Genomic DNA, 22,152 nt, shown 5'->3' on the forward strand with positions numbered 1-22,152 from the left:
ACGTAAACCCTGGTAAGTGTGCTTGGTGCCCCTGGAATCTTGCATCACTTAGAGATGGAGTGGCATGTGACAATACTAACAAGGGCAATGTGAGATGGAATTTGAGAATACGCTGATAAATGGCCCATTTTAATGGCTTGGGGAATTAAGCATGAGACTGAAGTTCCCGGGTGTCTGTATTCTGGCAGGGTAACAAAGCAATCCTAGCTGGGCAGTGGGGGGCACAGGGCATTCTTGCAGCTTTGTCAACTCCTGCCAGACAGGTGTGGGAGGTTTTTCCATTGGTTTTGCTTCATCAGCTGCAGATTAGTTACTAAGCATTTGTTACCACCCAGAGCTGAGGAGCCTGTTACGGAAACATTTGTAATCGCCAGCGAGCATTGCCAATGGTTTTGGGAGTTGTAGCCCAAAACTTCTAGGGGGCACCATGCTAGTGGAGACTGCCCTAAGCCATCATCCCTTTTCCAGCCAAAGCAAAGAAAATGGAAGGTGTTTACTATGGGCTGGTTTGCAAAGGGTTGTCTGTACTCTATCAAAAGACATAGCAACCACATTGTTCTTCCATGTTTCATTCTTAGGTTACATTTGTTTTTGTAAGCCTTTCAAATGTTATTTTAATTCCAAAAGCGAATGCACTTTAATTGCTCTAACAGAAACAAAAGGAATCCCAGAATCCTAGTGTTGTTTCACCACGGCACAAATAAATATACAAAAGCAACATGTTTTTCCAGCGAGAAATCTTACAAGTGCTTACAAGGTTCTGCTTATATCAAGCTGGTATAGCTATATGCATATAGATTTGCTGCTTTTCAACCAATTCCCCCACTGCGTTCTTCTGATCCCTGAACATTGTATCACTCTGCTAATATTTATTTATAGCTTGCTCAAGTGCTCTCTCTCTCTCTCTCTCTCTGCATATATACTGTAGAATATATATAACATTTGCATTTCTGCATTGCTCATTTTGCAGAAACTAATGAATTAATCTCAGTGAGACCTAGGAGAAAGTTAATTATTTTGCCTCTTTTTGAAAGCAAGGTAAAGGCACAGAAATGTTAAGCAAATTGCACAGTTGTAAGAAGAACTTTTTCAATTTGTAATAACTGGGTGTACCAATCACCCCTGTGCTTCCTGAAAAGGCTAATTGAATCACACCATGTTTGGGGATCACTATCAATTAGCATTTCTCCACATTTCAAATGCACAACAACTGGAGGCCACTGATGATCCACATGGTAGAGAGGTTTAGGGGACCAGCACAGGTGAAGGAACAATCCACCCAGCTTGCTTCTCATATTTACCATGTTGTTGTGGGGGATTTAAAAAGCCTACCTCTTGATGCGGCATTTGTCAGCCAATAAGAAGTTGACAGCTCATAGGGTCCAGTTCCTCTTAGTGTGTGTGTGTGGGGGGGGGGAGAACATGTCTCCATCTCCCAGGCAAATGGGCTTCACTTTCTGACTTGCTGCACTGGTAGCTTCAGTGTTCAGCAGCCTAGCAATGTGAGTCTTTTGTTCCAATCCATATATTCATGCTCCAGTCACATATACTTACGGTTGACTAGATGAGACGTAAAGTGAATAAGGATGTACATCCCAATGAAAGCAGTGCATTGCAGATGGCTGGGGCATGCCTTCCCTCTCCTTACTGAAACTACTTCCTTATGAACAGTTCTGTACCATTTCACAAAAACATTCTGACATTGCCAAAAAATAGAGGGGGCATATTTTGGAAGTTGGGTGCTCTCCCCCCCCCCCCCTCGTTTGACAGCACGCCATTAAGAGGAAAGGGAAAGAAAAAAAAAAGCAATGGGAACCTACCAAGGAAGGCCTGGGCTATTTAAAAACTGCATTTTGAATGAAGACATGCAAAACAGATTCCAGATACAGAATAAATATTTGTATACATGTTGATGCTCTTCTACCATAGCTATTTCACCTTGAGCTGCGTATTGCCATGTTCTCAATGTTCAACTTACAGTTCTTATTCCATTTCAAATACTTTATAAATTAATATGCTCTAATAAAGTGCAACATTGGTGCAACATTCACAGGGCCTTGCCTGCATAGTTCCTGCATGATCAAGTATTATAGGGTGCCACTATTAATAGACATTACTAATGGCTGGTGTGTCTCCTTTTTGCTGCCTGGACTATCCGCAGGCATAGCAACTAGGGAGCTGCCTTATCCCAGGTCAAATTATTTGTCCATTTAGCCCAGTACTGTCTACTCAGAGTGGTTACGGTTCTCCAGGGTCTCAACTGGAAGTCTTTCCTTTTGTCTGTTTCCTGCATGTAAATCTTATGCTCTGCCACTGAGCTATGGGTTGATTGGTCTGGCCTGGTATCAGCTATACCGCTCAAAACCACCAGATCTGGGTGATGGCTGCAGTGGATTTCTGTGGCTACAATCTGAAAGTGGAAACCACTTTCTGTCAAAATGCTACGTTGGTGTTCCTTGCCAGGAGGGGAGGGGTCCCTTTAGGGTTGTGTGGCATCCTAAAAAGAGTTGATGGGAAGGGAAATGACAACTGGCTTTTCATCCATCTGCTTGACATTCCCTAGCTTATTAATGAGGCAGATTTGTACTTCCAGCCATCTGTTAGCCCCCACGCCTATCTCCACCTCTTAAGCAATATCATGGTTTTCTGGGGGAAATCTTATCCTTTCCCCTCCAGTCTCACCCCAGAGTTTTGTTATGGGATAAAATTCAATTGAAGGACGTTCTCCCCCACCATGTAGAAACATTCCATCGATATATTTTGCATAACAATAACTAGACTAGCAAAAAGGAGTATGGGTGGCGGGGGAGGTGGCTGTTTTAGAAACATCAGGGTAGATATTTTGAGAGAGAGAAATACTCTGTTGAATATTTTGCAGCTTGTGCCTTTTCTTTTTTACACAAGCTGGCCAATTTTTCCCTTTCTATCTTGAAACTATTTATTGTGTCCAGAAAGACAATAGATGCTTCATTCTTTAACAGAGAGCTAGAGAGTGACCTACTTTTAAATAAATCTTCCTATGATGTTTCTTGGTAATGCAGGGATGAAAACTCACTCTCTGAATTCAACTTCCCTGTATGTAAAATAAGTACTGTCACATGAAATTGAAGGTTCAGTTCTTATGCCTACTTTCAGTCTTTATCTTTGTTTATAATTTTCATGGTTGTACAATGTTCTTGTGATAGCACCACGATATAGAACATAATAACAGATTGCCATAACTTGAAAATCACTAAACATTTAATTTTACCGTGTGTTCTTATCGTATCACTGGTAAATATTATCATGTGATTGTAAACTCTGGAAATTACATTGGTAATAGAATGCACTTCATAGATATGAGAGAAGCAAAACTGTCCTCCACAACCAATATTTTATCTGGGCTTTTCAATCAGTCAGAGTTCATTCCTTCATAATTACTTGCAGTTGTGGCCTTTTCGAGTTGGCTCCCGTCACCTAGCAATTACTAATGGATGTCTCACAGAGGCATGAACATCCCAAGTACACCCATTACTCAACAATGTACCCTTATGCATATCTGCGTCATCTTCTGAGATATAATCAGTCATTGATGAAAATGCATGCATGAATTCACCCCTTTAAAAAAACCGGGAAGAACTTTGTAGCAGATCATTTGATGTTGGCTGAATCTCAGAACCGTGTTCTCTGGTACCATCATGAAGCATCATTCTTCTGAGAACTCCATCCCCATTAATATCTCATTAACAGATCCACCTTTTATTTGAACCTCATTTCTTCTCCCCCATCTTTTAAAATGGATCTTGTGGTTTTATTGCTATAGTAGATGCTATGCCACCACTGGATTTCTCTGCTGCGCAATTTGCTGTGATTTGAGTTGATCTCAGTGCTGCCATCTCAGTGCCTTCTGTTCTTGTCTAATTCATCAGTGCTAGTCAGTGTCCTTGTTTAGCCCAGTTCTTCGTGGGCATTGGGAATGTGAGCTGATATTACTGGCTGCAATCATGTTTGCAGAAACCTTTACATCTACGGAGAATTGCACCAGCTTTCAGAGCCAATCAGTCCATCAGTCAAATGGATGGAATGAAGGAAAGTACTATTGAACCAATATGACTGGCATGTTGAAAGGTTTGACATAATTTTTTATTTTCCAGCTTGTGATTCTTTTAATATCTATGTATCTTTAATGATTAACATTTATATGAATATTCTTTCATCATATATATATATAGAGAGAGAGAGTTCGATTTTCCACTGAACTAAAATGTAGAACCAAACAGAAATTTATTATAGAAAACTGGGGAAAAGTTATCAAAATCCATATGAACAACAAGATAGTTTTCAGTGGGAGATGAAAGATGCAGGGTTTAAAGAAGTGGGAAGATTTGGCTGAACATTATGAACAGAGAGGAAGCATAAGAGAGGCAAGATGTAAGTTGGGTTGGTATTGCATTTAGTACCTTGTGTGAGAGAAAAGCTTTGCCAGAAATAGAAGATAATATAGGATACTATATTTATGACAGGTTCAAAAGAACAGAAAAGGAAAAGAAAGAAACCTCTAGAAATTAAAACTTCAAAATTTCAGCTGTGTTCTGGAAATGCTTCCCTGCTCAATAAATAACAGGAGTTGCTTAAAACCCTCCCGGCTGTTCCCATGACTCGAGGCCACCTGCCCCAAGATCTGCTGTCTTGCTGTAACTTGCTGTAAACATATTATTCCCAGGGTATGCTGCTGAAAAGCTCCACAGAATGGCAGCTCTCGCTTGCAGCTTGAACACAGATTAACAGTGCTCTGTTAAGTCCTTGTGGAATAAATGTAATATACACTGAACAGGCCAAACTCCAGAACACTATACTAGGTCTACATCCTCACTAAGAGCCCAATCCCAACTAGAGATATAAGAAGGCATCATTTTCTATTCTACCCTGAATTTGTTACATGTAGCAATGTTTCTGTTCTGCTGCACTTTGTCTTCCCTGAAAAACAATGTTATTTGTCACACTTTCTTATGTAAGCCTGTTTGTCTCCTGGGTGGGCTGATCCTGACCCTGATCCTACTTGTAACAGGGGATAGGTTCCAGTGGGCACAGTGGGAATTGTTTTTGAATGAAAATGCATGGGATTGCAGTGCAAGAGTCTTTCAGATTCCAGGGCATCTGTAAAAATGGAGGCTGACTATTAAGTGAATGTGCAGGTGGCTTGTTACATCCAAGCTAGAAATCATATTATTGGCTATGAAATTCAATAACAGCTCATTGGTTGTGGAATGGAAACTAAAATGAAAGGTTAATGGTGGATTGCTGTCATGTTTAGATGATGTTTGAGAATTATGAGATGGCTCAGTGTTGTGCTCACACAGAAGTGTCTAGGCTTATGTATTAGTTTCTAATTCTGTTGAAAGTGAATTGCCCATGCTCTTGAAGTTGGGACTCAACCTCTGGGCTGGTGCAGCAATAGCCATTGGAGCAATTGCACTAGCACTTCCTGTACACCTATAGCCATGTAACGGCCAGAGCAGTGATGGGTCCTCTGTGCTGGTGTAGACCTCCTTGCATCTTTTGGACAGCTGAGTGATTCTAGCAGCTTTCAATATTTCATTAGCTAAGCAGAAGCACAATTGCTTTCGACAGCTCTTCAAAAAGAAGATGAGAGCACCTCATATGTGTTAATAAAAAGGCTGTGTGTCTGTACATATTTTTACTTTTTAATGAACCATTCTCAGAGTACAAAGTAGCTTACAAACACATCTCAGTGAAGCCTCAGCATCTCAAGAACGGACCATGGTGCAAACTACCTGCCATCTTTACTACCTGTAGGGCTTTGCAGACAGGTGGAGCCACCACATCTGCAGCAAGGTCATATCTGCAGTAGAAGGTGGTTGGCAGGACATCAGTCCCTATGCCTGTAAGACAGCTATAGGAAGACAGTCAACAAAGTAATACTATCTAAGAAGACTGAATTGATAGAATTTTCAATTTGAGGCAGTGTGTGTGTGTGTGTGTGTGTGGCATTTACAGCATGTGAGACAGTTTTGTCTGAGTATCTGTGAAGACTCACAGATACCCCTAACCTGTCTAGTCAAGTAAGTGTATTATTTTAAAAAAGTGAGTTAAGAGAGCTGGTGCCAGCTCTAGCATATTAATCCCGTCATTATGTAAAAAAAAGGGGGGGTAAAGGACCCCTGACAGTTAAGTCCTGTAGCAAACTACTCTGGGGTTGCGCGCTCATCTCACTTTACTGGCCGCAGGAGCAGACGTTTGTCCGCAGACAGTTTTTCTGGGTCATGTGGCTAGCATGACTAAGCCGCTTCTGGAGAAACCGGAGCAGCACATTGAAATGCCGTTTACCTTCCCGCAGGAGCGGTACCTATTTCTCTACTTGCACTCTGATGTGCTTTCGAACTGCTAGGTTGGCAGGAGCTGGGACTGAACAACGGGAGCTCACCCTGTCGCGGGGATTTGAACTGCCGACCTTCCGATCGGCAAGCCCAAGGCTCAGTGGTTTACACCACAGTGCCACCCCCAAAACTAAATTCCATCTAATCAAGACAAAAGCTGAAGGCAAGCTGGGATGTTTTTAATAGTCTCAATGTAACCCACAATTGCCTGGATCTCCTGGATTTTACTATAACAGTTGCTGTTGACATTACAGTGGTACCTCGGGTTACAGACGCTTCAGGTTACAGATGCTTCAGGTTACATACTCTCGGGTTAAGAACTTTGCCTCGGGTTAAGAACTTTGCTTCAGGATGAGAACAGAAATCGCGTGGCGGCAGCACAGCGGCGGCGGGAGGCCCCATTCGGTAAAGTGGTACTTCAGGTTAAGAACAGTTTCAGGTTAAGAATGGACCTCTGGAATGAATTCTTAACCCGAGGTACCACTGTACTAGCAACGCTGACCAAGACATCTAATACATATAAATTGCTTCTCTCATTCTCTTTGTATAACCTTGATGGTGCTGATGGATTAAACTGTCCATTGCATCTTTTGCTTTTTGCATTTATTTCCTTCACATTTATATTGCCATATATAATATTCTCTGACTGAACTGTAGGGAAACCACTTTTTGGGGAGGTCTGCTCTTTGTTAGCTGGAATTAATTCAGACTTAAGACTCTTCCAATCCAATCATCTAAACCAGTGATGGGGAACCTGTGGCTCTCCTGATTTTGTCAGACTCCAACTCCCATCCGCCCAAGCCAGGAAGGTCAATAATCAGGGATGATGGGAGCCGTAGTCCAACTGAATCTGGAGGGCTGCAGGTTCCCTATGCCTGATCTAAAGTGTGTGAAGAAAGCACAAATCCCTTTAGACGGGCGGCAGGGCGGTGGTGGTGATGGTGTTAAGCCATAAGAACAGGCCTAACTAGTCCATTATCCTGTTTCCCACAATGGAAAGATGCCTATAGGAAGCCCAGAAGCAGGAAATGGGGGCACATTTTAATTTCATGTTTGAAACTGCCCTCTCTGCTGCTACACTTCTCATGGCATCTGGGTTGCATAACTTTCTCGGGGTGGTGTGTGTGTTAATTTCTGAAGTACGATTACAATTTAATTCTTAAGTGAAATGTTAAATCAATGCAGTGGCTTTACAGTGGCACCCATGACTCAGGATAAGATTTTCCAATGCACTCTCCACCTGCAAACTTGCTTCTAAGAAAAGAAGCACAGCCCCCCCCTTCCCTACTTCTGGCTGTTCATACTTAACATCTTTCTCTGACTGCCATTTCCAATTTCATTTGCATTAAGACTTCTTTGCTGAGAAGTCTTTCCTCTCTTCCATTTAATTCTCAAATTAACCTATATACATGGGGGGGGGGACACCTCTCTTTGGCCCACGGATTTAGGATCCATCATATCAAGATGGATTATGGGGTCTTTAAATTTTGACGTTCTTTGAAATGCAGGCTCCTCACTGTGTCTGCCGTGATGTGCCCTGCAACCCTGCGTAAGTGAAGCGATTTCTTTTTTTCAATTCAAGGGATGAGAGCAGGATTGTGATGCTTAGGTTCACCATCTTCCGTTTCTGCAGCCTGTTCTAAGAGCTAGCCAGTGGCCTGTCTTTGGTCTTCTACTGCCTTTATATCTGTCAGCAGACTGTAATGGTGATTCTTGCGTTCTGAATGCTGGTTTCATTATGAATGGTTTTGACAGTGGCAGTCCCATAGCATCAGCTGGTGTGTGGCATGTACCAGGTTACATAAACAATGCTGTCATTTTCAAGAGTTGTGTAGCATGCCTCTGTTCAGTGCTGCCTGTGCACGTGAGGCTTCCCTTGCTTGCCAGCTTGTGAGAAAATGGCTGGCTGGCATTGGAAGATTCGTTTCATGTGGCTGTTGTTAGTTCAGCAGCTTGGTTCCTTTTCAGGAGTTTGCCACTGCAGACACTGCTGTGCACTGACTGGAACATGCTAAAAGCTCCAGGGGATTGCCAGATGAGAACCTGTTATATTTAGAAATATGCAACCTCTAAGCCAGGATGCATAATGGAAGTTGTCTCTCCTGGGAGGTTTACATAATCATCAAAGCCTATTCTTTCTGTAATATTTTCCCAAACACTATTTGATCATAACACAATGGGACAAATATCAGGAAATGTGAGCCTTTAAAGTGATATAAGACTTGTTCTCTACTAAAGAAGCAACTATGAACATTTCATTTCATCCTCGTGTTTCCATCTACTATTTATTCCAGCTTCATAGTGACATTGAATGGCAATTTTTAAATTAAGAGTGAGATTCCCACTTACCGATTCAGCATTTGGAAAGACTGTTCTGCCTTACAATTCATTGCGGAGGAAAGCATTTTAATAAATCACTGAAATTGGCTTCAGGTTTTTGGGTGTGTGTTTTTTTTCATATTGTGCTCTGCTGCCATGGATGAGAAGTCTATTAAAAATGAGCCATAGAATATTGTCTTGGATATGTGGATCTAGGTACTGAGACCTTTTTGTAAACCTATTGCAAGCATGACTCTTTTTTCTTTTTGGTTAAATATTTGTGTTTACTTTTAGAAAAGGCACAATCCAGGCAAAGAAAAAAGAATCCCAATTATTTTAATAGAAGAGATTTAAGCAAATGCTGTAGTCAATGTGGCATGGCAGTGCTTAATTTTGGTTAGATGGTTTCAGACTTGATCCAGGGGCTTCAGTGTGCTCATATGGGTTCAGAGGTCCACAGAGATGTTTGCATGAGATGGACTCACCCCAAAAGAATGTCCTTACAGAGATTTCCCTGACATTGAAGGAATTCTCCAAATAAGCCGAGCTTTGTGTGCGCACAAAGAAACTTTGGATCTCATACTATAGACAACTGTTTATTATGGAGGAATGCTGGCAAAAAGCCTTTTTATAGATGACAACGATTCATGTTACCTTTTTTGAAGTCATCCATCTCTCAAAACAGGAAAAAGAAAGAGAATGAATTTCTCCTATTTGAGTCACTAATGTAAGTGGTGTATGCTATGTATAGAAGGATACACAATATTTCAGAGCATGGTCTAAGGAGTCTTGTACTGTAGCAAACTTGTAATGTTGCATGCCTGTCATGATGATGGATGGGATATGTGTGGAAGAAGATATTGTATAGAAAGACACATTGTATCTTCACTCATCCCTAGCAGGGCCAGCCCAAGACATTTTGCTGCCTGGGGTGAATGCCAGAATGGCATCTCCTCCCTTCCACGCTTAGCAGCTAACTGTACTTGCAGCTGAATCTTCTTTCAGATTTGGTAATTGGACAGCACACCTGAAGGCAGCAGTCTGTCTCAGGAGACACAGGGCATCTGACAGGACACACAGTCTTGTCTCCTAAATCTCACTTTTGCTCCCACCCATCACCACCCACATTCTTGCACCTGATGCAGCTTCCCAAACTATCAAATGATGTGATTGGCCCTGGATGAGAACCCTATGTACCTCCCATAATTTAATTGTATGAGTTAATGCATATAGTAATGAAAGGCCTGTCATTATGATTGATATGATATGTGTGAAAGGAAGACTTGTATACTGCAAAGACCATGGACACAAGGAAACATTATATCTGCTGCCACCCTGTGAAGGATTTTTGCCAGAGACCAGAACATCCAGTTTTAGGATGGAGAGAAGCATACCCCTAAACATTTTATGAATCTAACGGGAGAATAAACTTTTATTATTATTATTTAAAAATAGTTTATTCTCTAGTTGTCAGTTCTGTTGCTACCCCCTATGGCAGCCTTTTGTCCATTTACTGTATTTATTTTTCCCAATTTGAACTATAAAATGGTAATTTTCTTGAGTCAAAATAAGAGTACCTCTAAACATTTTAGCCTGAGCTATGATGAACCTGGTTATTAAAATGAAACTTTGCCTGCAGCCAATGACCGCTATCACGGGGCAATACTTTGACTCAGTATCATCATCTCTATCTGCCATATCTCTTCTCTTAATTGGGCTCAGAAATTTGCAATGGGCAGATGGAAGTGGCATAAAAAAGATGTATCCTAAACTATATCCACAATCTTCCCACAGAAACTAGAATGATGCTTGTACACATGCCACACAAATGAAAATACTGTGGATCCATTTTGGATCTTTCAGAAAAATTGGATTATTATCTTTTTGCAATAGGATAAAAAGTAGATTTCTTAAATACATCATTCTAGAATATTAGCTGGAGAGTGAAAATGTCATGTGACAGCATGCCAAAAAATAAAAATGACTATGCCACCAATGGTAAGGTCTTCAGTGATGTGGCTAATTCCCCAGAATGTGGAATCTTGACTCTGCAAGTTAGGCCTAAACATGTTGGATATTTCCAGTTACAGGTAGGTAGCCGTGTTGGTCTGCCATAGTCAAAACAAAAAAAATTCCTTCCAGTAGCACCTTAAAGACCAACTAAGTTAGTTCTTGGTATGAGCTTTCGTGTGCATGCACACTTCTTCATTGGATTCTTATCTCATTATACATGACAAAGCCATTTTTCACCTTCTCACCCCTTGCTTTTTCCTGTAAGACCTATTGCAGTCATTAAGAGTCGTCAATAGGCTCATCACAGCTATCTGCCAATCACCCATTCCTACCACCCTTCTGAGTAATACCCCTCCCCACCTTCTCACTATATAGAAGGGTCTGGTAACTTCTGTTTCAGTGTATCTGAAGAAGTGTGCATGCACACGAAAGCTCATACCAAGAACTAACTTAGTTGGTCTTTAAGGTGCTACTGGAAGGAATTTTTTTGTTTTGATGTTGGATATTGTTCACAGTCAGGGACCTCAGACATGCTCTTTCTGTGGGAATGTGTGAAAATGATACATAGGGTGAGGGAAGACAAGTGCTCTCATGCTCTGCTCCATGCAATGGAAATTGACCAGATTGGTTCAAAAATATTGTCTGATGCTTCTCATAACTAAGCCATTACTACTGGAGTTGTGGGCACAGCCTTATCTAACATAAAGGGGTTTAATTGTTTAGTACAACCCTTGTTATTTAGGCCTAGGCTATAAAATCTCCCAGTTGTCCAGTTTTATGTCTTTCCCACCTTCATTCTGAATGATTTCCTGATTAGATACTCTTTAGGCAGAGTGATCTGCGTATGGCTATAGAAGCAAGAGCCAGTGAATTTCCTTCAACCTGCTTTCAGGCCAATGTATCTAGAATTGCTGTCATAGTTGACCCTGCCCCGCAACACACAAAGATCGAGATCACTAAAGACAGATCTATGTTCTTAATACTTGCATGTAGTGTGAACCTTTCATATAATGGCATGCTATAATTCATCTTTTCTAATACAAGTACATTTTCAAATGATACTGAGACTACTAAAACCAAGAAAGGTCTTCCAGCATGTGCTGTCATTGAATTTTTCACAGTATTTTGTTTAAAAAAAATGTCTTTGCTCATCAATGAAACCCTTGCCCTCTTTTAATTAAAACTACATTACTCTTCCTAATAACAACATCTATTTAAGAGATCAGTTAGAAGCCCCTAACATTAATTTAATGGAGGCACTCCATTGGCATTCTATTATATTTTCCCAGTTAAATTAGCATGATGGACTTTTAATGGCTGTTGTAATAGACATTATTAATGAGAATATTGTAAAATTAAAATCTGATTCAATGAGTTTCTTGACTGGCTGTTGCAATATTATATGAAACCACTGAATTCCAACCTCTAATAATTAACTAGATAACATGTAATTCAGTAACACCAAGCAATGATAAAATTTGAGACTTGTTCTATGTTCAAAGAAAAGAACAGGTTCACATGTGGTATGCATTTATACTTTTTAGTGTGTGTTTTTTAATTAATCTGACACTATAATACCAGCACTCATTGAAATAGTAATGATATCTCTCTCTCTCTCTCTCTCTCTCTCTCTCTCTCTCTCTCTCTCTCTCTCTCACACACACACACACACACACACACACACACTATCAGGGATACCTGCTCATTCTGAGTAGTACAGAGATTTTCCACAGCTCATGTATTTGATAGCTTAGATTACTTGCTGAAGTCAGCCTTGAAGGAGTTTATCTTAAAAGAAATACTGGTGTTCCTTTGGGATGGAGGCTCTCTGACTTCACACACAGCCTATGATTGTGAAATAGGAAACACAGTCTCTGGCATTAGACACTGAGAAGGTTTCAAAATGGGAGAGAAAAAGAAAGATTATCCAGGTCTCCCCTGGAGATGGGGATTTGCAGTATTGCATAAATTCAGGTTAAGAAGATCCTGGATGTGAATGTGCAGCATTGTGTAAATGTGCAACAATAGATACCTATTTTCTAATTTTAAGCACATACAAGTGACTGTGAATACTTCCAGCTAGGTGATTGTCAGGTGGTATGTCTCTAAGATTTCAGATATTCACAATTCCACTCCCCTTAATACTAATGCCATTCAACATGTGCATTCCAATATACATCAACATTTGAACATTTACTGCAATAGATGTAGTAAAGATTTTGCCTCCAATGAATTTCAACCGTAGCAGTGTGTGTGTGTGTGATTCCATACTCTCAGTTACGTATTTATTTAAAACAACACAGCAGTTTATGTAGAAAAAAAATGCTGTCCATGCAGCTAGGACATGGTAATTCTGAATTCCACAAACACATGTATCCATGAGAAGCTTAGTGCTGTGCTATATTTTCAGAGTTAGATGGCTTACAGCTCTTTGTGGTACAAAATATGTGCTGGAGACATTGGAGACAGTATTTTCATTCAAATGGTGAATATAAGAAAAAACAATACTTGCAGGTAATTAGGCAGCCTCGTAGGATGTTTCTTGCTGTCAAAATGGTATAATGTGTAAAAGAAATACAATATTATGATATAAATATTAAGAAAAATATTCCTGAAATGCTCCATTTTAAGTGTAAAGCACATTGTTTCCTCTCCTTGTAATGGAGAGTCTACTGTGTCAGCTCTGCAGTGTTGTGTAGAAAATTATTTGTAAAAAGAACATGCCCGGAGGGTCTTTTTTTCAAGAAGAGAAAATGCTTTTAAAGTAATCCTAGATCTGAAGAGTTCCCAGAATGCAACAGGATTCAGACAGACATGAAAGCATACTTTGTATTACGTGATGATGATGTGAATGCCTGTTGTGTGAAGTAGGTTCAGTTATGTAGCCTACTCCTTAGACAGCTGACTGACTACTAGGTTAAGAAGGCAGGATACATATCTTTAAAGCAGATCTCTGGGTTGATAGGCCAACTGAGCAGGTTCAAACAGGGTCAATGTGAAAGCACTTAGATAGGAATGAGATAACTTACCTTGCCCACATTGTCTGATCTCCGCCAGAAGATAAAAATCTGATTTGAAGAAGTTAAATCATACAAAAAGGACACACATAGTTAAGATCTGTGTAGTGGAAATTTTAATAGAATAAAAGTCCCTAGCACTGAAAGATCTTGCAGTAAACGGGGGGGGGGGGGGACTAGTGACAATTTATTTGGAGAAGGGTTAGTTTTCATACATATTTGTAGCAGGAGTGGGGAACCTCATCCCTGTGGTTCAAGTGTGGCCCTCCAGGCCTTTCTAGTCAGTCCTTGGATGTGTCTCTGGGCCATCCATTCACCCCAAGCCATGCTCCTCACTGCCCCGGCTCTGCAATCTTCTTGAGTGGTTCTGCCTGGCTGTAATGTATCCTTGAACTGCAATAATACCTCTTGCTTGTCTGGACGAAGAATAAAGAAATGTGCTTGAGAGAAAAACCTCTGGCCTTTACATGGCTGGATTGTACCCTACTGTACAGATATCGCACCCACTGTCTATCTACTTTTTGCCTCTGACCCTGCCCACCACTGCCCCGTGGCCCCCAGAACCTGTCTATGAGGGAATGGGTCCCTTGGACTGAAAAAATTGTTCTTCAGTCATTTTATAGCTACAATGTAACTCATGGAGTTCTTCCTACTGACAGCACTTGTAAATGGTCCATGGGATTATCTATGAGCTTATTCAGTGAGAGGCCCATTGTGGGAAGCATATGGCTCTCTAGAATGTGAACTGCAGATCCTATCATTTGTTTTCCATTGATGGGCCTGTCTGTCAGTGTGGACGTTCTGATTTTCTTGAGTTTTTCTTCCTCACTCAGTGGCTGCCCAATGGACCCATCGTGTTCTAAGATAACTTGTTTTCTTTGCCTTACTAGCCAAGTTCCTGGAACCAATCTGCACGTTAAACTAAATTAGAAAACCTGTCCTAAATGATGCCCAGTTATTTTGGATCCAGAGACTCTAAGGCCTTGATAAGACATTGCCCTTCTGAATGTTCTCCTTTACAGAAAGGCAAACATAGAGTACTGTCCTTGTAATTGTGCTACTGACTGCCTCTCAAAATGAAGGTTTTCTGGTAATTGTAATAGCAATAGCTGACATTTATGCATTAATATTTATGCAGGGTTATATTAATTTGCCTTTTAAAACAGACTCTGAGTACCAACGTGGAGATTCTAAAAGACAAGCAGAAGACACATTTTTATCCTTCACAAATAGGAATTTGTGACTGTGTCCCATTCTTAATTATGAATATTCATTGCCTGTTCTTTATCACAAACACCCTTACTGAAGTGGACTATCTGCTTGATGGATTGAAAATTCAGAGATTCCCAGAAGAATGTGCTTCTGTGGGCCCAGGTTTTACCACCCCATTCTGCTAGCAGAAACCAATGCAAGGACTCCCACTAGCTCCATGGGGCTACCCTCCCGCTTCCCCCACTGCACTCCATGCCTCCCTTAGATCTACTTTGTAGGTTCAGGAGACCTCCCAGAACAGTGGATGGGAAAGGAGAGGAGCGATCATTTTGCTGGGTAAGCAGAAAGGCTGCACTGAATTCCACCTTATGGTGTTTTTTTATCATCATATGTATCCAAATGAAGAAAGGATGAACTTGATACCCAAGCAAATCCTGGTCTCAGGACCAATACTTTGTGTTAAGGCAAACACAGGCTATTGTTTCCATAACTGGGCCACTATGCACAATAGCTACTAGCTCATACCTTCACCATTATTACCAGTATTTACATGTAATTTGCATTTTGGAAAGGGGGTAACAGATGTATTATTCCAGACTGGAAACCCCTTTTGTGTTATCTGTGTGATGGGGCTCCATGTGATTAATAGAAAGCTGAATAGTGCTTTTTACCAGTCCTAGACATCTGCACATAGAGCATGGCTTCCTGGATTTGTATCTATCTCATTTCAGGAGCAATTAGTGGTGATGGCCACTTTACTATTGGCCAGCATGAATCTGAGGTGGTGATAGAATGCAATGTGTGTAATGCCTATGTAGTCTGAATGACATATTCACTGAAATCAGAATATCCTCAAGAGTTCCTATTCAGCATATTACAAATCTCATTTTTTTATATAAGGCTTGAATAAGAGCTGTATCTTTCATTTCCTGTTCTTTATACTTGTACAGTATTATTAAATTTTAGGAGAGTTTATTACCTATAAACTTTCTCCTGTGGATAGCACAGTCTTTAAATAAAAAGAGCTAAGCAGCCTGGGCTTTTTGCACCCCTGTTTGATAGCTTTTAAACTATGTCCTATCATGTCCTTAGAAAAATTAAAGCCTAGTTTGCTAAGCCAAGAAACTTAACATAGGAGCCTGCAGCAATGTTTAAACATGCACTGGAAGGAGCGCAGATCAGATTAGCACTAGGAAGTAGACAAATAGCTATCCTTCCTGAGGTTATCACTTTAACATGGTATTTGTTTTTGGTATTCATCCCCCAGAGTTTTATTGCATACTTATTTGGCAAAAAAGATCTCTTTGAAGATAGTCCTGAGGAAAACAAAATGGCTTGTAAGTTTTCATTAACACAGGGTAGAGGTGGGGGTGATGCTGCATTTTAATTCCATCAGTAAATATCAGTTTGTCTAAACTCCAGGAAAACACACACACACACATATTATCTCTCCTGCATTTTTTTCTTCCTGAGCTGAAAGCTGATTGCACTGCTGTTATGAAATAAGCAGGCCTCTCAGCTTTCAAACACACAAGCCTTGAAATAAAGATAAACACAGAAATGAGAAAGAGGCCTGGAATTGGGGTAGGAAGCAGAACATCAGAATGTGTTCAGTGCCAGAGGCAGATTTCCTCCTGAGGCAAATAGCAGCTTTGGGGTGAAGGGAAGTAATTTTCATTGAGACCACAACACAGAGTGAGAGTTAAACTCCTCCTTATGCATTGCTGCCCTGATCCTAATCAGATTGTTCCTGGAGTTGGGTGAGGTGGGGGAATGGGACTTAGAAACCTTTGCTCCTTCACCATCCACAGAGACAGTGTAATGTTAGGCTGTTGTTGAAGGGTGTTGGACTAGATGATCCTTGTGGACCCTTTCAATTCTACAATTCTATCATTCCATATGATTCAAAAGAGGTGGTCCCTGTTAATGGAGAGTCAACAATGACTGCCCAGCACCTCATCCCCTTCTTCCTTTGCAGCCAATGAGAGCATGTGAACAGCTTTATATAAATGCCAGCTGGGGAACACACTGCTTAAGGCACTGGGTTCTATTTCTGTGAACATTTAATGTCTTACTGCTCAAACCCACCAGGATTTGCAGACCAACTCAGAGAAATAAATTAAAAATCAATAAAGCCAATAAAAGTATAAGAACAATGCAATCTGGCAATGAAGAAGAGGGGCACAATGCCAGCATAAGATAAACTAAGAAGGGGGGATTCCAGAGCTGAGGGACCAGAAGTGTGGACAGAACAGAAAAGCACACACCTCACCTTTGATGGCAGAGGAACCAAGATAATATCTGAATATATTATCAAGTTTGTGTAAAGAAGGCAGTTCATAAGGTAATCTGGTTCCAGGCCATTTAGGGTATTAAACATTAAAATTAGTAGCCACTGTAGCTCTTTTAGGAAACTGACAAGATATGCTCCCCAATGCTTCAGCCAGTTAGCAACATAGATGCTATTTGCACTAGTTGTGGTCTTTGCATAGCCTTCAAGGTCAGTCATTCACAGAGCACTTTTCAGTAGTCCTGTCTAGATGCTATTTGGACTTGGATAGCTGTGACCAGATCAGTTTTCCAGGCCTAGCCACAGCTAACATATCAGTCTAAGATGAACAAAGACAGATGCCGAACGTTCAGGACCCTGGACAGAGCCAGACAACTCGTTCCATCGAAGGCTCAGTCTGAACTGGTGCTGCTGTAGCAAGCAGGCTCAAGGGAGTGTTAATTCCCTGGGGACAATGATGCCTGTGTTGTGATCTGGCTCAAGGACTACACTTGGGCTCTGGGGGTCTTGCCATGAACACAGTGCGATGGGTTGCTGGTGTTGCCTTGTTTTCTATTGTGCTTCTGTGAGCGCATAACATCACAAGTACATTATGTCAGTGCAAAGCTGGCATTAGTAACAGACACTGTAGCAAAATCAAAAGTATGATTTTTATAACATAAAGGCAGAAAAATGAATGGACACAGCCAATGGAAATGGACCGAATGTGTGTTACAAGACTGCTGGCAGTTATCAAGGAAAGCTCCATGGGAATCAAGGTAAAGGAACTCTGAACCTTTCTAATCATCAATATGCATCCATTATGAAAAATATACTTTCAATGCTTTCCTCTGAGAAATTAATCCATGTTCCACTTTTGCAACTAGGCTGAAATATTGAATACTTGCTTCAATATAAGCACTTCTGAAAACTATAGAAAGTCCTGTTAAGAAACAGCACCAAGGATTCTGATTGCCATTATGATATCACTCAAGGCAGGGTATAATACATTGAGAAACACCACTAGGTTAAGAAAGTATATATATTTGTCTGTCTGTATTACTTCCTAAAAATAGGTACATGCAATTAATTAATTTAGGTATACTGTATAGGCTTTTTGAGTTCTGTGATTTGTCATCCACCACCTTCTTGTTGTGCATCACTTCTTTACAGAATCCTTCAGTGAATGAAATGTGGGAGCCGTCATTAATAAATATGAAATACTAGTACTGTAATATCAACACTGCAGCTGGTATCTGAAATTAGTAGCACAGGAATAAAATAATCATGGTAACAGTAGTGCTTTCTATCAAAAGCAAGAACATCTGGCAACACACAATTCAATTCTGTGCATGTCTGTTTGGAAGTCCCAAAGATTTCAGATAGAGTTCAGTGGATTATACTCAGGTATACCTGCATAGGAATGCAGCCATTGCCATTTTTTATTTAACACTTCCTTTGGTAACACATGATGACATGATTTTGCCTTGACTGCACTCAAAATATCACCCTGGAAATATTTAAATCTAGATGCACTTCTTTACCCTGGCTTTTGACACCTAAGATGCGAGTTTTCCAGACTCACCCTATACTTGCAACTGTGATCAGTTTCAACCTTTTTAAAATCCTGAAGTTTAAATTGTTGTAACCTGTATTGGGATCTGCTGATGAAGGGTGGGTCATGACTTTAATCATAATCATAACCATGAATTGCTACAGCACATAACCTCAGCAACCTTAACAATACTCTCAAAAGAAAGGAAATGTTTGGGGAAAGCACAATATTTTAAAGGGTGTGTGATAATATGGAGAAAGGGTATGCTTTTAAAAAGTGTAGTGTGTGTGTGACTTTGTATGTTACAATGAAGCACCAGTAGAGAATGTGAAGTTCCTCCTCTTCCCTTCTAGTGTGATGTGGGAAGCAGTGATTTGTGCATCTCCATTGTGATGATGTATGCAAATGCTGTGTGTCTATGGAGTTTATGTATCTCATCACATGGAAAATCAACAGGCCACTGTTTTGCACATTATACTGAAGTGTGAAAAGCAAAGTATTTAGTTCTTTATGCATCCTTCATGTAGGGAATTTTTTAAGAACTTGTGAAACTATCCAGAATGCATATTCAAAGCTTTTAACATCATAGGTATCCCTTCTCTTCCTGAACTGTACTCATAATCTCATTATTAAGTTGGGTGCTGAAACATTTTCTTAGTATAACTTAATGTCTAGTGTGATATTCTTCCTGGATGATCACTATATTAATCATATTTGAAGTAACCCCTTTGAAATCAATGGACTTAACTAACCTAAGCCCATTGGTTTCAGTAAGTCCACTCTGAGTATGTCCAATGTTGGACAACACCCACTGTGGTTTTGTGGTTCAATCATATGCAGCCCTCTTATTTTGAAATATTTTTAAATTAAAGACTTCAGATGAATAGAAAAAATAGCAAGTTGAGTTGGAAACAAAGGATAGCATTGTTTTTCTAACTGATCTTAGAGAAGTGTAATTCAAGTGAGTTTTCAGCACTTACTCAGTGGACAGCAACCTTCTTACATGCAGTGTGGTGCATAGACCAGTGTTTCCCAACCTTTTTTGGGCAAAGGCACACTTGTTTCATGAAAAAAATCTCGAGGCACATCACCATTAGAAAATGTTTAAAAAATTAACTGTGTGCCTATATTGACTATATATAAAGTAACTCTCTTCAATAGGCATCAAATAAACACAAAGAAAGTATTTTATAATTACTTTATTATGAAATAGGACGCACCTACTTTTTTGGGGGGGGAAATAAAGGAAAAAAATTTTTCCTTTATTTTCCCTCCCAAAACCAGGTCGGGGAACAGTGGGATGGCGGTGCTGCGCCTCCCCGCTGTTCCCCGAGCTTGTGGGGCTGGCCCATGTCTGCCTGGCGCGAGGGGCGCTCTGCTTCAGGGCGCCCCGCGCGTCGGGCGGCAGGCTACAGTCCGCAGCATGGGGAACCCTCTGTTTCAGGGCGCCCCATGCGCCCCCGGGTGCGCAAGGCTTGCCAACACGAGCGCGGAGCACAGGGCGTCCTCCGAAGGGCGCCCCGTGCTCCGCGCTGCCAGCTGCCACCCGCAAGCCTTGCGCTCCTGGGGGGAGATCCCCCGGGTGCGCAAGGCTGGCCAACACCAGCGCGGAGCACGGGGCGTCCTCCGAAGGGCACCCCGTGCTCCGTGCTGCCAGCTGCCGCCCGCAAGCCTTGCGCTCTCGGGGGGGGGAGATCCCCCGGGTGCGCAAGGCTTGCCGACACCAGCGCGGAGCACGGGGCGTCCTCCAAAGGGCGCCCCGTGCTCCGTGCTGCCGGCTTCCGCCCGCAAGCCTTGCGCTCTCAGGGGGAGATCCCCCGGGTGCGCAAGGCTTGCCGACACCAGCGCGGAGCACGGGGCGTCCTCCGAAGGGTGCCCCGTGCTCCGTGCTGCCAGCTGCTGCCCGCAAGCCTTGCGCTCCTGGGGGGAGATCCCCCGGGTGCGCAAGGCTGGCCAACACCAGCGCGGAGCACGGGGCGGCCTCCGAAGGGCGTCCCGTGCTCCGTGCTGCCGCCCGCAAGCCTTGCGCTCCCGCCGCCCGACTCGCCCGCCTCCCTCCCACGGCACACCAGGCAACGTCTCGCGGCACACTAGTGTGCCGCGGAACACCGGTTGGGAAACACTGGCATAGACCACCATGGCATGGCTTGGAGAACTCTTCAGGCAGAGATAAAGTATGTTCAAAATTAGCTATTTTTATAGTGTCTAGAAGGGGCAGGTGGGTTTGGATGGGCAAAGAGATGAGAATCCCCTCAGAGGCTCCTGACACACGCAAGTTTGCAGCTAGGAAGGGTTGGAAAAATTAACCCAGAAAGTCCTTGGAGGCTGCTGTCTATCAGGGGTAATAGCATGGGCCATTCATTTGATTTATAGGACAGCTCCTTATTACTGTTGGTAGATGGAAAGTTTTCCACAAAGGCTATCAAACAGTTTAAATTTCTACTGCCACTATACACCTCAGTCCACATGTTGCAAATTCTCTCATTGAAATGGGATGGACATAGTACATAGGAGGTTGGTGGCCTCTATAATGTAAGTCATGTGTCTGGCATGTAACATTTGACTAGTCACAACTTTTAGAAAGTAGAACACTAGAAATTCTAATTTTAGATTATAACTTTGTGGCAGAACTTAAGGAGGAGAGTACATGCATTCACACGTGCAGTCCCAGATGATACCGCTCTGGATGCTGATAGATTAGGAGCGGCTACCCAAATGACAGTTTTGACTATGATGCCCCATGGCAAAAACGTAGCATAACATTTTAAATGTTTTAGTTTATGTAGTCATTTTTACTAGTTACAGTTGCCTACTTCCTCAGAGCTTTAGGGTAGCTCCAGTTCATAGCTTAATTGGACACTTGTAACCCACTAAAAAGAAAACAAAAATGTGCTTAACCGAACGTGTTGTTACAGAGCAATTATCTGATCGATTCATAATGAACACAAGCTGTAAAGACCTCTGAAAACTACGCTTTCTACTTTACTTCAACCCTGAACGCTATAAAGTCCATACAATTCAGATCGAGATTAGTTTTACTATTTACTAGAGAAATAATGTGGGAGAAAGATAATGCGAGAGAGAGCGAGAGCGAGAGACAGCGAGAGAGGGTGTTTTCCCCCTTAGCTCAGGCAAATCCCTGTAGCATTGCAAAGGAAAAAGATGGCTTTTAATAAATAAATAAATCATGAATGCATGATCAGCTTCGGTAGCCTCAGCGTACAGGAAAAGAGGTAGCCCCTTACTTGTTGGGGGGGGGGTGAGGAGGTTTTGCTTTCAATTTGCCCCTCCCCTCCGCAGCTCCTGCATCTCCCTTTCGATGCCTCTCTTTTGTTGGTGTGAAAATGCCATGCTGTAAATTGCCTGAGATTTAGGGGGAGGCGGGGAGTG

Source organism: Podarcis melisellensis (assembly GCF_964234715.1).
Source record: "Podarcis melisellensis genome assembly, chromosome: 10".
Lineage (NCBI taxonomy): Eukaryota > Metazoa > Chordata > Lepidosauria > Squamata > Lacertidae > Podarcis > Podarcis melisellensis.